Source organism: Amblyraja radiata, chromosome 2 (assembly GCF_010909765.2).
Source record: "Amblyraja radiata isolate CabotCenter1 chromosome 2, sAmbRad1.1.pri, whole genome shotgun sequence".
Lineage (NCBI taxonomy): Eukaryota > Metazoa > Chordata > Chondrichthyes > Rajiformes > Rajidae > Amblyraja > Amblyraja radiata.
The window spans coordinates 100,128,891-100,143,278 of record NC_045957.1 but is presented as its reverse complement, the minus strand read 5'-3'; the positions used below and the strand labels follow the sequence as shown (position 1 = coordinate 100,143,278).

Below are 14,388 nucleotides of genomic sequence, written 5' to 3'. Positions count from 1 at the left end.
ATATTTGCTTCTTTCTTAAGAAGGTAAATTGAAAAATTATGTTCCATATAAATGCATGCACTCTTGCCTAGCAAACAACATGTCATGAATACCTAACAATGTAGATTATTATTTAATGAACTGATAATTGCAGCACTCTGTAATTTTTCAGTTTGTAAATTAAAGTATGACGAAATGAATCACTCATCTTCCTCGCAATTTCAGATTCAGATACAAATATTTGTCAGAAAAATACTGAACTGTGTTTACATAAAAGAAGTTCAAGATTAAAGCGGGATGAAGACAATACGTTCCCCAGCTCACCAGATACATCATCACAAGCCTTCAAAGAACAAGTCATTGGTGTAGAAGGAGAAATTGGTAAGATGGTTATACATAAGAATCAAGATAAAACTGTACTTCACTACTCTGTTTTATGAATAAACACATGCAAACATTTTCTGATTATATGTTTTTAAAACAATATGTATAAAGAAATATGTTTTGATACAGGTCGGGCAACTATTGCACAATTTTTAATCAAAAAAATCATATGTAAATTACCTTTTGAAAATGTTTCTTCATTTTTCAAAAGATGGTTGGAATACTATTTCCGTACTAGTTCCTAAATCATTTTTAATTTCTTCACCATTGTCATTTTCTCCATTAATTGACAAAGTTTTAACCATACTTATTTGAAAATTCCACCTATTTATTCCTGTCCCAGAAATTAGCATTAAGTGAAACAATTTTTTAAAAAGTTAATAAAAATGGGGAATAATGATAATATATTCGACATGCCTTTAAAATTAGGTGTACAGCCTTTGATACATTGTTGTGTCAACCACTGCTGGTCGTAGAATGTGATTTGTCTTCGATAAAATAATTTTACTGAAAGCACTAACCATATAGATAATAATCTACCGACACTAAAAAGACAAAAGGAATGGGATATTGATACTGAAGAAATCTCAAGGCAGTAACAAGTGCTTGGGAAGAAAGGATGGGATTCTTTGCAAGCAGCAGTAATGTGAGCAAGTGGTTATATGGTAGATACTAGGAACTGTAGATAATGGTTTATAAAAAAAGACACAAAGTGCTGGACACAAAAAGACACAAGGACATTAATCGGTCCAGGCAGCATCTCCGGAGAAAGGTTACTCCAACTTTTGTGTATTTTTATGGTTCATGTGGCAGATCTGCTGTTGATCTGGAAAAGTACAACCAGGAAAATGGCTGTAGCCATTTGCAATGCACTTTAGATGGACAGCGAAATATTCCTGAGAACAAGTGATAATGTTGATATTTGAAAGAGTAAGTAGAGCAACATGGCTGTACTACAACTAGTGCTAGGAACAGAGACATGCAAAACATCAGTTACTTTAATAGTGAAACAAATTGCAATGTCCTGGTGGATATGTGAAGGGCACTTGAGTTGAGTGCCTCCAGACTTTTCATGATCAGAGAAGGTAGCTAGTAAATATTTCATCAGCTTAAAGACATTGGCTGAAATGTGCCATTTAAAGACTATTTTAGATTGGTTGCTCCATGGTGTTTGGTATACAGGCTGTCAAACTAAGGAATGCAGTCAAAATTCTTTGACATACTGGACCTGATGTCCAAAGAAGCATGCAGAATATCAATTCATCTGACATTTTCGCCACCTCCAATGGGATCCCACCACTGGCTACATCGTCCCATCTCATTACCCTTTTCCGCCGTCCACTGAGACCGTTCCCTCTGCAACTCCCTGGTTAACTCATCCCTTCTCACCCAAAACACCTCATCCCCAGGTATCTTCCCCTGCAACCACTGGACATACAAAACCTGTCCCTATACCTCCCCACTTGACTCTGTCCATGTGGGGGGGGGGGGGGGGGGGGGGGGGGGGGGGTATGAAGGAAGAGGGACCATCGGGAATATATTGAATCTTTTTGTAACTTTGTTGGAGCCCTATACTCTTTGAATACTTGTACAAAACAAAGAATTTTCCTGTACCAAGTGCATGTTACAAAGTATCATTCAATCTATCAGGTGGCCTTGGAGATAGTTGAAATCATCTACAACAGTTATGTAATGAACCGGATTTGATAAAGGACCTTGAGGTTAATGAGCCATTAGGAGGCAGTGACCATAACATGGTCAGGTTTAATCTACAATTGGAGAGGGAGAAGAGTAGATCGGAGGTGTCAGTGTTGCAGTTGAATAAAGGGGACAATGGGGCCATGAGGGAGATGCTGGTCAAAGTTGACTGGAAAGATACATTAGCAGGGATGACAGTGGAACAAAAATGGCAGGTGTTTCTAGGAATAATACAGAAGGTGCAGGATCAGTTCATTCCTAGGAGGAAGAAAGATTCCAAGGGGAGAAAGGGACGACCATGGCTGACAAGGGACGTCAGGGACAGTATAAAAATTAAAGCGAAGAAGTATAATGTAGCAAAGATGAGCGGGAAGCAAGAGGATTGGGTAATGTTTAAAGAACAACAGAAGATAACCAAAAAGACTATACGGAGAGAAAAGATGAGGTATGAAGATAAGCTAGCCAAGAATATAAAGCAGGATAGTAAAAGCTTCGTTACGTATGTGAAGAGGAAAAAAATAGTTAAGACCAAAGTTGGACCATTGAAGATCGAAAAAGGTGAATTTATTATGGGGAATAAGGAAATGGCAGATGAGTTGAAAAGGTATTTTGGATCTGTCTTCACTAAGGAGGACACAAACAATCTTCCTGATATAGTGTTCAAGAAGGAACTGCAGATGCTGGAAGATCGAAGGTACACAAAAATGCTGGAGAAACTCAGCGGGTGCAGCAGCATCTATGGAGCGAAGGAAATAGGCGACGTTTCGGGCCGAAACCCTTCTTCAGACTGATGGGGGTTGGGGGGGGGGAGAAGGAAGGAAAAAGGGAGGAGGAGGAGCCCGAGGGCAGGGGGATGGGAGGAGGCAGCTCGAGGGTTAAGGAAGGGGAGGAGACAGCAAGGGCTAGCAAAACTGGGAGAATTCAACGTTCATGCCATCCGGACGCAAGCAACCCAGGCGGAATATGAGGTGCTGTTCCTCCAATTTCCGGTGTTGCTCACTCTGGCAATGGAGGAGACCCAGGACAGAGAGGTCAGATTGGGAATGGGAGGGGGAGTTGAAGTGCTAAGCCACCGGGAATTCAGGTAGGTTATTACGGACTGAGCGGAGGTGTTTGGCGAAACGATCGCCCAACCTCCGCTTAGTCTCCCCGTAAATCAGCTGACATCTAGAGCAGCGGATGCAGTAGATGAGGTTGGAGGAGATACAGGTGAACCTTTGTCGCACCTGGAACGACTGCTTGGGTCCTTGAATGGAGTCGAGGGGGGAGGTGAAGGGACAGGTGTTGCATTTCTTGTGGTTGCAACGGAAAGTGCCCGGGGAGGGGGTGGTACGGGAGGTAAGGGAAGAATTGACAAGGGAGTTGCGGAGGGAGCGGTCTTTGCGGAAGGCGGACATAGGGGGAGATGGGAAGATGTGGCGAGTGGTGGGGTCACGTTGGAGGTGGCGGAAATGGTGGAGGATTATCTGTTGTATTTGCCGGCTGGTGGGGTGAAAGGTGAGGACTAGGGGGACTCTGCCCTTGTTGCGAGTGCAGGGATGGGAGAGAGAGCAGTGTTGCGGGGTATGGATGAGACCCTGGTGCGAGCCTCATCTATGGTGGCGGAGGGGAATCCCCGTTCCCCGAAGAACGAGGACATTTCCGATGCCCTGGTGTGGAACGTCTCATCCTGGGAGCAGATGCGGCGTAGGCGGAGGAATTGGGAGTAGGGGATGGAGTCTTTACAGGGGGCAGGGTGGGAGGACGTGTAGTCCAGATAGCCATGTGAGTCAGTTGGTTTGTAGTGTATGTCGGTCAGAAGTCTGTCCCCTGCGATGGAGATGGTGAGGTCAAGGAATGGTAGGGAAGTGTCGGAAATGGTCCAACCTCATCTACTGCATCCGCTGCTCTAGATGTCAGCTGATTTACATCAGGGAGACTATGCGGAGGTTGGGCGATCGTTTCGCCGAACACCTCCGCTCAGTCCGCAATAACCTACCTGAACTCCCGGTGGCTCAGCACTTCAACTCCCCCTCCCATTCCCAATCCGACCTCTCTGTCCTGGGTCTCTTCCATTGCCAGAGTGAGCAACACCGGAAATTGGAGCTACAGCACCTCATATTCCGCCTGGGTTGCTTGCGTCCGGATGGCATGAACGTTGAATTCTCCCAGTTTTGCTAGCCCTTGCTGTCTCCTCCCCTTCCTTAACCCTCGAGCTGTCTCCTCCCATCCCCCCGCCCTCGGGCTCCTCCTCCTCCCTTTTTCCTTCCTTCTCCCCCCCACCCCCCATCAGTCTGAAGAAGGGTTTCGGCCGGAAACGTCGCCTATTTCCTTTGCTCCATAGATGCTGCTGCACCCGCTGAGTTTCTCCAGCATTTTTGTGTACATTCCTGATATAGTAGTGGCCAGAGGATCTGGAGTGACGGAGGAACTGAAGGAAATCCACATTTGGCATGAAATGGTGTTGGATATACAGATGGGACTGAAACATAGAAACATATAAGCATGGAAAATAGGTGCAGGAGTAGGCCATTCGGCCCTTCGAGCCTGCACCGCCAATCAATATGATCATGGCTGATCATCCAACTCAGTTTCCTGTACCTAGCTGATAAATCCCCAGGGCCTGATGGTCTGCATCCCAGGGTACATAAGGAAGTGGCTCTAGAAATCGTGGATGCATTGGTGATAATTTTCCAATGTTCTATAGACTCAGGATTAGTTCCTGTGGATTGGAGGGTAGCTAATGTTATCCCACTTTATAAGAAAGGCAGGAGAGGGAAAACAGGGAATTATATACCAGTTAGCCTGACATCGGAGGTGGGGAAGATGCTGGAGTAAATTATAAAAGATGAGACAGCCAAACATTGGGATAGCAGCAACAGGATCGGTCCGAGTCAGCATGGATTTACGAAGGGGAAATCATGCTTGACTAATCTTCTGGACTTTTTGAAGATGTAACTAGGAAAATGGACAAGGGAGAGCCAGTGGATGTAGTGTGCCTGGACTTTCAGAAAGCATTTGATAATGTCCCACATAGGAGATTAGTGGACAAAATTAGGGCACATGATATTGGGGGTAGAGTGCTGACATGGATAGAGAAGTGGTTGGCAGACAGGAAACAAAGAGTAGGGATTAACGGGTCCCTTTCAGAATGGCAGGCAGCGACTAGTGGGGTACCACAAGGCTCGGTGCTGGGACCACAGCTATTTACAATATCCATCAATGATTTGGATGAAGGGATTCAAAGTAACATTAGCAAATTTGCAGATGACACAAAGCTGGGTGGCAGTGTGAACTGTGAGGAGGATGCTATGAGAATGCAGGGTGACTTGGACAGGTTGGGGGAGTGGGCAGATGCATGGCAGAATAAGTTTAAGGCGGATAAATATGAGGTTATCCACTTTGGTAACAAAAACAGGAAGGCAGATTACTATCTAAATGGCGTCAAGTTGGGAAAAGGGGAAGTACAACGGGATCTGGGGGTCCTTGTACATCAGTCTATGAAAGTAAGCATGCAGTTATATCAGGCAGTGAAGAAAGCAAATGGCATGTTGGCCTTTATAACAAGAGGAATCAAATATAGGAGCAAAGAGGTCCTTCTGCACTTGTACAGAGCCCTAATGAGACCACACCTGGAGTATTGTGTGCAGTTTTGGTCCCCTAATTTGAGGAAGGACATTTTTGCTATTGAGGGAGTGCAGCGTAGGTTTACAAGGTTAATTCCCGGGATGGCGGGGCTGTCATATGCTGAGAGAATGGAGCAGCTGGGCTTGTTCGCTCTGGAGTTTAGAAGGATGAGAGGATATCTCATTGAAACATATAAGATTGTTAAGGGTTTGGACACGCTAGAGGCAGGAGACATGTTCACAATGTTGGGTGAGTCCAGAACTAGGGGCCACAGTTTAAGAATAAGGAGCAAGCCATTTAGAACAGAGGCGAGGATACACTTTTTCTCACAGAGAGTGGTGAGTCTGTGGAATTCTCTGCCTCAGAGGGTGGTGGAGGTAGGTTCACTGGATGCTTTCAAGAGAGAGCTAGATAGGGAGAAGGCAGGAACGGGGTAATGATTGGGGATGATCAGCCATGATCACATTGAATGGCGGTGCTGGCTTGAAGGGCTGAATGGCCTACTCCTGCACCTATTGTCTATTGTCCATGGACAGATTGTAGTGCAGTTTCCACAGATTTGAAGACAGTGTATAGTGCCTCAATATTTAAGAAAGGGGGGATAGAGGAAAATAGGAAGCTATTGACCAGTTGAATTAACATCATTCAGGAAAATGTTCAAATCTTTCATTAAGGAAGTGACCACAGGTCACTTAGAAAATAATAAAAGGATTAGGCAGATTCAAGGTCTTTTTATGAAAGAATAATTCACGTTTGACAAATCTGTTTTTTCAAGCAGAATAAGTGTATTTGAATTTTCCATACAATATTTGATAATGTTCTATGCAAGAGGTTAATAATTAAATTTAGAGTGATGGGTTTAAGGTGTTGTGTGATGGTATGGCTAGAAACCAAGAGGTGCTGATTTCCTGGGTGTCAAAAGGATCACCAGGTAAAATGAAAGGTCTGGTGTTCTGGGAGAGCAGCAGTGAGAGTTATGATGTGAGACATAATGGGGATGAGGACAAGATGGCAACCATTAAGAACATTCAAAATATAAATTAATAATATTGAATTTGTAATTTATAATATATTGGAAACACATTTTACAGTTGTATTTGTAATAGTTAACAAATTAGGAATATAGATGATATTAAGAATTGTATCTACTCAATATTATGAATGGTTGAAATAATTTCTTAGCACATGTTGTGAGATTTTATATATATATATATGTATTGTACAGTAGAAATAATTTATTCAGTTTATTGGTATCTGTTCAATTAGAATTTGTGTTCTAAAGTTTATAACAGAACATAATAATTAATCGATGTATAAAAAATCTTTTTATAAATATCTCATCCTAATCAGGAATTTAACTCATTGAAATCTTTCATTTCTAGTTCCAGTTTTCTTCCATGTTTACTCAGTCGGCCAGACTCTTCAGTGCCTAACAAGGGATCTCTTATCTCAAAGCCTCGTGGATCCAAAGTTTAAGTGGATTGGCCCAAATGGACTAATTACTAAAGGTTTTGCAGAAATGTTATTTTCATAAGTGTTTTATTAGCTGCTACCATATAACCATCCCTGAATAGCAAATTAATAATGGTTTGCGTCCTGGACCTTTTAACCAACACTGTCATTGCTTTTTGTGTGATTGATGCACAGGTTTTCAATTAATCTCCCCTTAACTCTTCGCATTTTGCTACTGTGATGTTTTTCATCCAAGAGTGTGATTAAAGAACAATTGGGTTTAGGTTTATTATTGGTGCATGTACCAAGGTACAGTGAAAAGCTTTGTTTAACATGCTGTCCAATCATATCAAATAATACTATACCAGCTCCTTTACATAGTTGGTGTGAATTTAAGCTGATGTCAGTCGTACTGTTTCTAACACTGGAATGAAATAATGGCAAACAGTTCCCTAATATATTTTAATCAACACATTGAAACTGTAGCAGGACATTTATTCGTTCAGATCAGTGCAGCTGTTCATAATTCCTCTGAGTCTAACTCCATATACCCACCATTTTCCCATATATCTTAATATTAATAAAATAACAGAATCTCAGTTTTAAATTTAATTTGTCATGTGTGGAAATCAGTTCCAAATTTCTGTCACCCTCTGTGGGAGGATCTCCATTCTAATTTTGCTCCTGAAAATACCAACTCTAAATCTTACACCTTGTAGAAATAGTTTCTAACTATTAACACTCCTGATAATATTGAAAATACCACTGTTAAAACGTGAAATTGTATAATCATTAGCATTACTGTAATTTTTTAACAGTCATGGGAAGAATGCACTAGCAAGGCGATGACACCACCACAATTATATAATGCCATTAATCAGGCAGTAAAACGCTCTATAAGCAAATGAATATCCCTTTATTAATCCAGGAAGTCTCCACATTTACTATTCATATTATTTTGATATTGTATTGAAGATATTTTAAATAAACCAAAATGCTATATTAAAAGTAAGAATAGAGTGGCGTATTTTAATATGGTTCAATGAAACGTGACCTTAACCAAATACTTAATTGTACCTTAACATCCAATATACACAATATCATCCAGTTAAATTGGAAATAAATTGGTACACACAAATACAAAATAAATTTGGTAAAATTTGATTAAATATTTAAAAAAATACAAAGTGCAATTAGATTTTTTATGGTATAGATTTTTCACGTTCACAAGTTATAGGAGTAGAATTAGGCCATTCAGCCCATTGAGTTCACTCTGCCATGTAATCATGGTTAATCTCTGCCTCCTAATCCCATTCTCCTGCCTTCTCCCCATAATTCTAATCTAGAATTTGTCTATCTCTGACTTAAAAATATCCATTGACGGCCTCCACAGCCCTCTGTGGCAATGAGTTCCACAGATTCCACCTACCTTCTGTATCCAATTTATCCCATGGTGTTGTAATACTGTATCAGTATAAATATGCACTTTTGGTGCAGAATAAGCAATGCTGCTCAATTTTGCACCACAGGCAAAATATTGTTTTATTTCAGACTACTGATGTACCTTGAGAGGTGGACTGCCGCAATGCAGATGTTCCTGCTAGAATTATTTTTTAATCAAATCTTACAATTACTTCTTGGCTACAAAAAACTTACAAAGGTGATTTCTCGCCAGTGGATTTCTTAATTTTCCAATATTCCAAATCTTAGCTTTTAAATGCTGAACCACATTGCTGGAGTTGTTTTCCTGAGTCTGCAGTCATCCAAGAAGACACCACCACCACCACCACCTTCTCAAGGGCAGTAAGGGATGGGCAGCAAATGGTAGCATATCTGCAAATGTCTGAAAAACAGATGTATTAATAAAATAGTTACCTGAATGTGAACATGCAGGGAATAGTCATAGTCATGCAGCGTGGAAACATGCCCATCGGCCCATGTCGACTAACATACACTCGTTCCACCTGCCTGCGTCTGGCCTATATCCCTCTAAACCTATGTTCTCCATATAATTGGGATGTGGGAGCACCCAGAGGAAACTCATGCCGTCACAGGGAGAACATGCAAACGCCACACAGACAACATCCAAGATCAGGGGCAAACCCGGGTCCCTGGTGCTGTGGGTACCAGTTCTATCAGCTGCGCCATTGTGCCGTCCAAGTGGCATCTGATTCTGGTGTATTGCAGAACAAACCCACAAACAAGAATTATAAAGGTTCCGATTAGGATGACCTGTTGAATTTTGCCAACATTTTCTATTTATAGTTATGATGTCTTGCAGTTTACAGCAGTTTTGGCAGCTGACTTTCCTCGGCTTAGCATTTAAAGACCTTAACTAATTGCAATTAATTCAAATTAAATAAAACTTGCCTGGCTCCCTTGAGGTTTTTTGTCTCCGTTACAACAGATACCGCACTGAGATGCTCGATTAGTCAAGGCAATTCCAAAAATGGGAATCCTTGTCAGGCTTTGTTGATAAATTAATCCGTTTTCTTAGTGTTTACAATAACTAATTGAAAATATAATTAAAGACCCAAATCTAAATAAAATGGTCTATGTTTAATATTTGTGCAGCATTTTACGTCATTTGAGCAAGCAACTGAATGTTACTCATAGATATTGAGGGAAACACACATTACATATAGTACATTTTACATAGTCAGGTTGACCTGGATGGACTGGTTTCTCTTTCAACTGATGCTGCTTGACTTGCTGAGTTCTTTCATCATTTCTACTTTTATTACATAAAGGGATGCATGGTAACTCAAATATCACTGTACCTTAATGGTGCATGTGACAATAAATGTAAATCTGAATGTGAATGTGAATCTGAATGTATAGGATTATGAGGATTTTTTCTGTTCCAAAAACAATCTGTCTTTTATCTTTAGCAATGTAGTATGATAGATAATGTGTACAGGTAGATAATATCGATCATAGGCAGCCTAAACTGAACTGTAGTTAGGAATTATCTAGCATTAACTCATTTTTTGAATTGTTTATGATATCACACAATTTATTATATTTATTTTTATTATAAAGTGATGGTTGTAACACGGCTGTTTTGATTTTATTTAGAATCTCAAAGATTTGTCATCACAAACAATGGAAACTTGTTGTTTGATACCATTTATGTAGTTGATTCCGGAAATTATACCTGCAATCTTACATACAGACTAGATCTGAAACAAGAATCAAGATTGGTCAGATATACAGTCTATGGTAGGTTTTGCACTTTTTCATAAATGTTGATATGTTTTCCTCCATCATTTACTCATTAAATTAATTTTCAGAATGTGTAATTACTTAATAGTTTCTATTGTGCCATGTTGCTGTATTTGAAAAATGGAAGTATTGCTAATTAAACCATTTCTGGAACCCCATGCAATTATTAAAATAACTGTGCAGTTGTGAAAATTTTCTAATCATGTATCAACTAGGTATGTTGCAAAGCCTACCTGAAGCGTCGTTGAAGATCTGCCGCTGAGGTTGTGCGCGATTTTGGCGCCGTTTAGAGGGGGCGGGTTTAAAACGCGATTTTCTCTAAGCTGTTCCAATCGAAAATGTTCAGCCTAGTTAATTATTAACGAAAAATCGCTGATAGACCCCGTCGCAAAAGCTATTATTAGGTTTAAAGGCCTTGAATAATAGTTATAGTAGTTTAAAAATCAATCTTTAAACCCGCGACCGTCAGCAACCGCAGGGTCTCATAAAGAAAATAGCAGAAGGTAGGTTGTATATTTTTACATTCAAAAGGGCTTCTAAAGATCCTTTTATACAAAATTTAATATTGCGAGTAGCTCAATTTGGGCCCATTATATCGCGCAGTATTTTTCTCGGCATTTGAGGCACAAATCTACCGCAATGTGAACGTTCTAAACCAGCGCGTTCCACAGGGACCCACTGGAAAGCTGATTTAAATGGGCATTTATTTACAGCAATTGAACACTGAATTCCTTCCATTTGGCCTATAAATTAATGTAAATGAGATTTTAAAATCATGTTTTATTGTGAATTATTTGTGAATATTATTTGGACATTTAGGCTATTTAAAAATGTTAATCATTTATTAAGAAATGGATAGATGTTTAGATCTAGTAATTGAAGTCTGAAATTAGCTACAATTAGGTAACTAACTAATTATATGCTTTAATTTCAGGTCATCCAAGTAAGATTATTTTATATTTGTTTCAGAATGCTTCAATCTATGATAACTGAAAATTTCATTCAGTTCTCTTAATTTTTAAGAAAGTTATGGGCTTTTGACTGTTCACGATCACAACTTTTTTGTTATGTCCATAGAAAATCAATAGGGAACAAGATGCTCATTTCCGAGTATGAAAATGGCCATAACTTTTTAAATACTTGAGATATGAAAGTGAATTAGATGTCAAATTAAACTTATTTTTATGCTTTATCTGATGGGATAAATTACAGACTTGATTTTTAAAATCTCAAAATTTTGTAACATTGCTATATCAACTATATATTTAAATAATGAGTTTCCATCCTTTATTTGTAGTATAGACGGTATTGACACTAACCAATGTTTGCCTTATTTTGTAACATCTGTTGATCTTATTTAATTTTAATAATGCTGTATGTACTTGTTCTCTCGGATATATTTTCTGTTTATTTTTGACACCTTTCATAGATATTTTGGATCTAGAATGCACAATGCAGTAACTTCAAGCCATGCTGTTTTTATTTGAAGATGTTTTAAAAATAATTACAAGCTCTTACTCCACTTAATTCTTCTAATGGAATTAGCTTACATGGGCATCTTGGTCAGCATGGACAATTTGGGCTGAAGAGCCTGTTTCTTTACCGTATGACTACTACCTGAAACTGGAGAATTCAAATCTCAAGGTATTGGTCGTAGGCTGCCCAATCGGAATATGAGGTGCTGTTCTTACAATTTGTGTGTAGCTTCACTCTGGCAGTGGAGGAGACTGACGCATGCGAATTGGAAAGGGATTTTAATGTGCATTATCTGTTTTCATTATTGTAGAGTCATAAAGCATGGAAACAGGCCCTTTGACTCAACTTGTTCAAGCTGACTAAGTTGCCCCATCTAACCTAGTCCTATTTGCCTGCTTTTGTCCCATATCCCACTAAACCTTTCCTATCCATGTACTTGTCTGAGTGTCTTTTAAATTCTGTAATAGTGTGTGCCTCAGCTACTGCCCCTGGCAGCTCACTCCATATACCCATGAATGGAAACATTTGCCGCTCAGGTTCCTATCTTGCCCCTCATTTTTGATTCCCCTACTTGGTGTAAAAGTCTATGCATTCGCCCTATCTATTCCCCTCATGATTGTATACACTTCTATAAAATGACCTCTCGGCCTTCTGCGCTCCAAGGAATAAATTCCTGCTCTGTCCAACCTCTCCCTATAGCGCAGCCCCTCAAATTCAAACAACATCCTTGTAATTCCTCTCTGCACTCTTTCTAGCTTAATGGCATCCTTCCTATAGCAGGGTGATCAAAGCAGAACATAGTATTCCAACTGTGACCTCACCAATGTCTTGTACAACGGTAAAATAACGTCCCAACTTCTATACTCAATACCTTGACTGATGAAGGTCAATATACCGAAAGTTGCCTTGACCACCCTATCTACCTGTGACACCACTTTCTTTTTTTTCACTTTAGTCTTTATTGCTTTTATGAATACACAAATAAAACACAAATATATTCAGTATTCAGTATTTACTTTAATGTTATTTTCACTGAGTACTTACATACACAGAGGAAACAAAAAAATGTTTCTCAATCAGTTCCTGTCAGTGCAGTTAATAAAAGCAGAATAAATACATACAACTTTAAAATTAACATATCTAAAATAGACCTAAAAATTGAACTAAAAACAGACATTCAGACCGAACAGTGGCTTTGCTTTGACAGGTGTCTAGCTGTCAAAGTATGGGCGAGGTTAGATGTGTTGGTGTATGATATATGGGGAGGGGACACAGTCCGTTAACCAGTTTTATTGCCTGTGGGGAGAAGCTGTGTAGCATCCTGCTGGTTCTGCAGCTGATGCTCCTGTACCTCTTCCCAGATGGCAGAATGGAGAAGATGTGGTGTGATGGGTAATAAAGGTCCTTAATAATGGAGATGGCTCTGCGGATGCTGCGCTTCTGATAGATCTCCAACAGGAAAGGGAGTGGAGCACCAATGACCCTACTGGCTGTCTTCACTATCCTGTTACGTTGTTTTTGTTCATAAGCCTTGTAGCTCCCAAACCAGGAAGTGATGCTGTAGGTCAGTATACTCTTGATGGTGCCCCTGTAGAAGGTCATTAGGTGAACAGTGGGGAGACCTGCTTTTCTTAGTCTCTGGAGGGGGTGGAACCGCTGCTGTGCTCTTTTGATGACTGCTGTGGTGTTGGTCGTTGAGGTCAGGTCGTCCGCTAGGTGAAGTCCCAAGAACTTCACACTGACCCTCTCCACAGCAGCACTATCAATGTGCAGTGGTGTGTGATGGTGTTTTCCAGCCCTCCTGAAATCGATCATCATCTCCTTTGTCTTTTCCACGTTGAGGGTGAGATTGTGAGATCTGCACCACTCTGTAAGCAGCTCCATCTCCATCCTGTATGCCGACTCATTGTTGCCACTGATGAGACCCACCACTGTTGTGTCATCAGCGAACTTATAACAACGAAACATACAACAATGCAGTGAAACGTACAACAGTGCAACACTTTACAATTAATGATGCCGTATACAGAACTATTTCCTTATTAAAACATTTTCCAATAACTTACATCATTGTCAATAAAATTATACAGTTTTGATGTCTTTATTTCTATACCTAATCCATTTTTCCCATTTTCTGTTAAACTCGTCTTCTTTCACTCTTAGAGAATATGTCATTTTCTCCATGACAAGTATTTCCTGTACTATGTCTAACCATTGTTTAAGTCTGGGTGTGTCTGCTGCAAGCCAGTTTCTTGTTATGGCCTTTCTGCCAGCTGTGAGTAGGATTTTAACCAAGTAATGATCTTCCTTCAGCTGCATTTATGTTACCCAGGTATAAAATGGAACACTTCTTGGAGACTATATATCCTAATACCTCCTTTAATTCTGAATTCACACTCCCAAAATTGTTCTATTTTTGGGCAACTCCAGAAGAGGTCTTTAAAATGATGAGAGGAATAGACAGAGTTGACGTGGATAAGCTTTTCCCACTGAGAGTAGGGAAGATTCAAACAAGGGGACATGACTTGAGAATTAAGGGACAGAAGTTTAGGGGTAACATGAGGGGGA

The 14,388-nt window shown here is 40.1% G+C and overlaps 1 protein-coding gene across 1 annotated transcript in view; it reads left to right on the top strand.

The window, feature by feature from the left end:
• The first annotated feature begins 210 nt into the window (after window positions 1-210).
• LOC116966079 overlaps window positions 211-14,388 on the top strand; it is a 59,719-nt gene continuing 45,541 nt past the window's right edge. The window contains exons 1-3 of the mRNA XM_033012237.1: window positions 211-360; window positions 7,050-7,175; window positions 10,198-10,341. The gene's annotated coding sequence lies outside the window, so the exon portion shown is untranslated. The remainder of the gene's footprint in view (window positions 361-7,049; window positions 7,176-10,197; window positions 10,342-14,388) is intronic.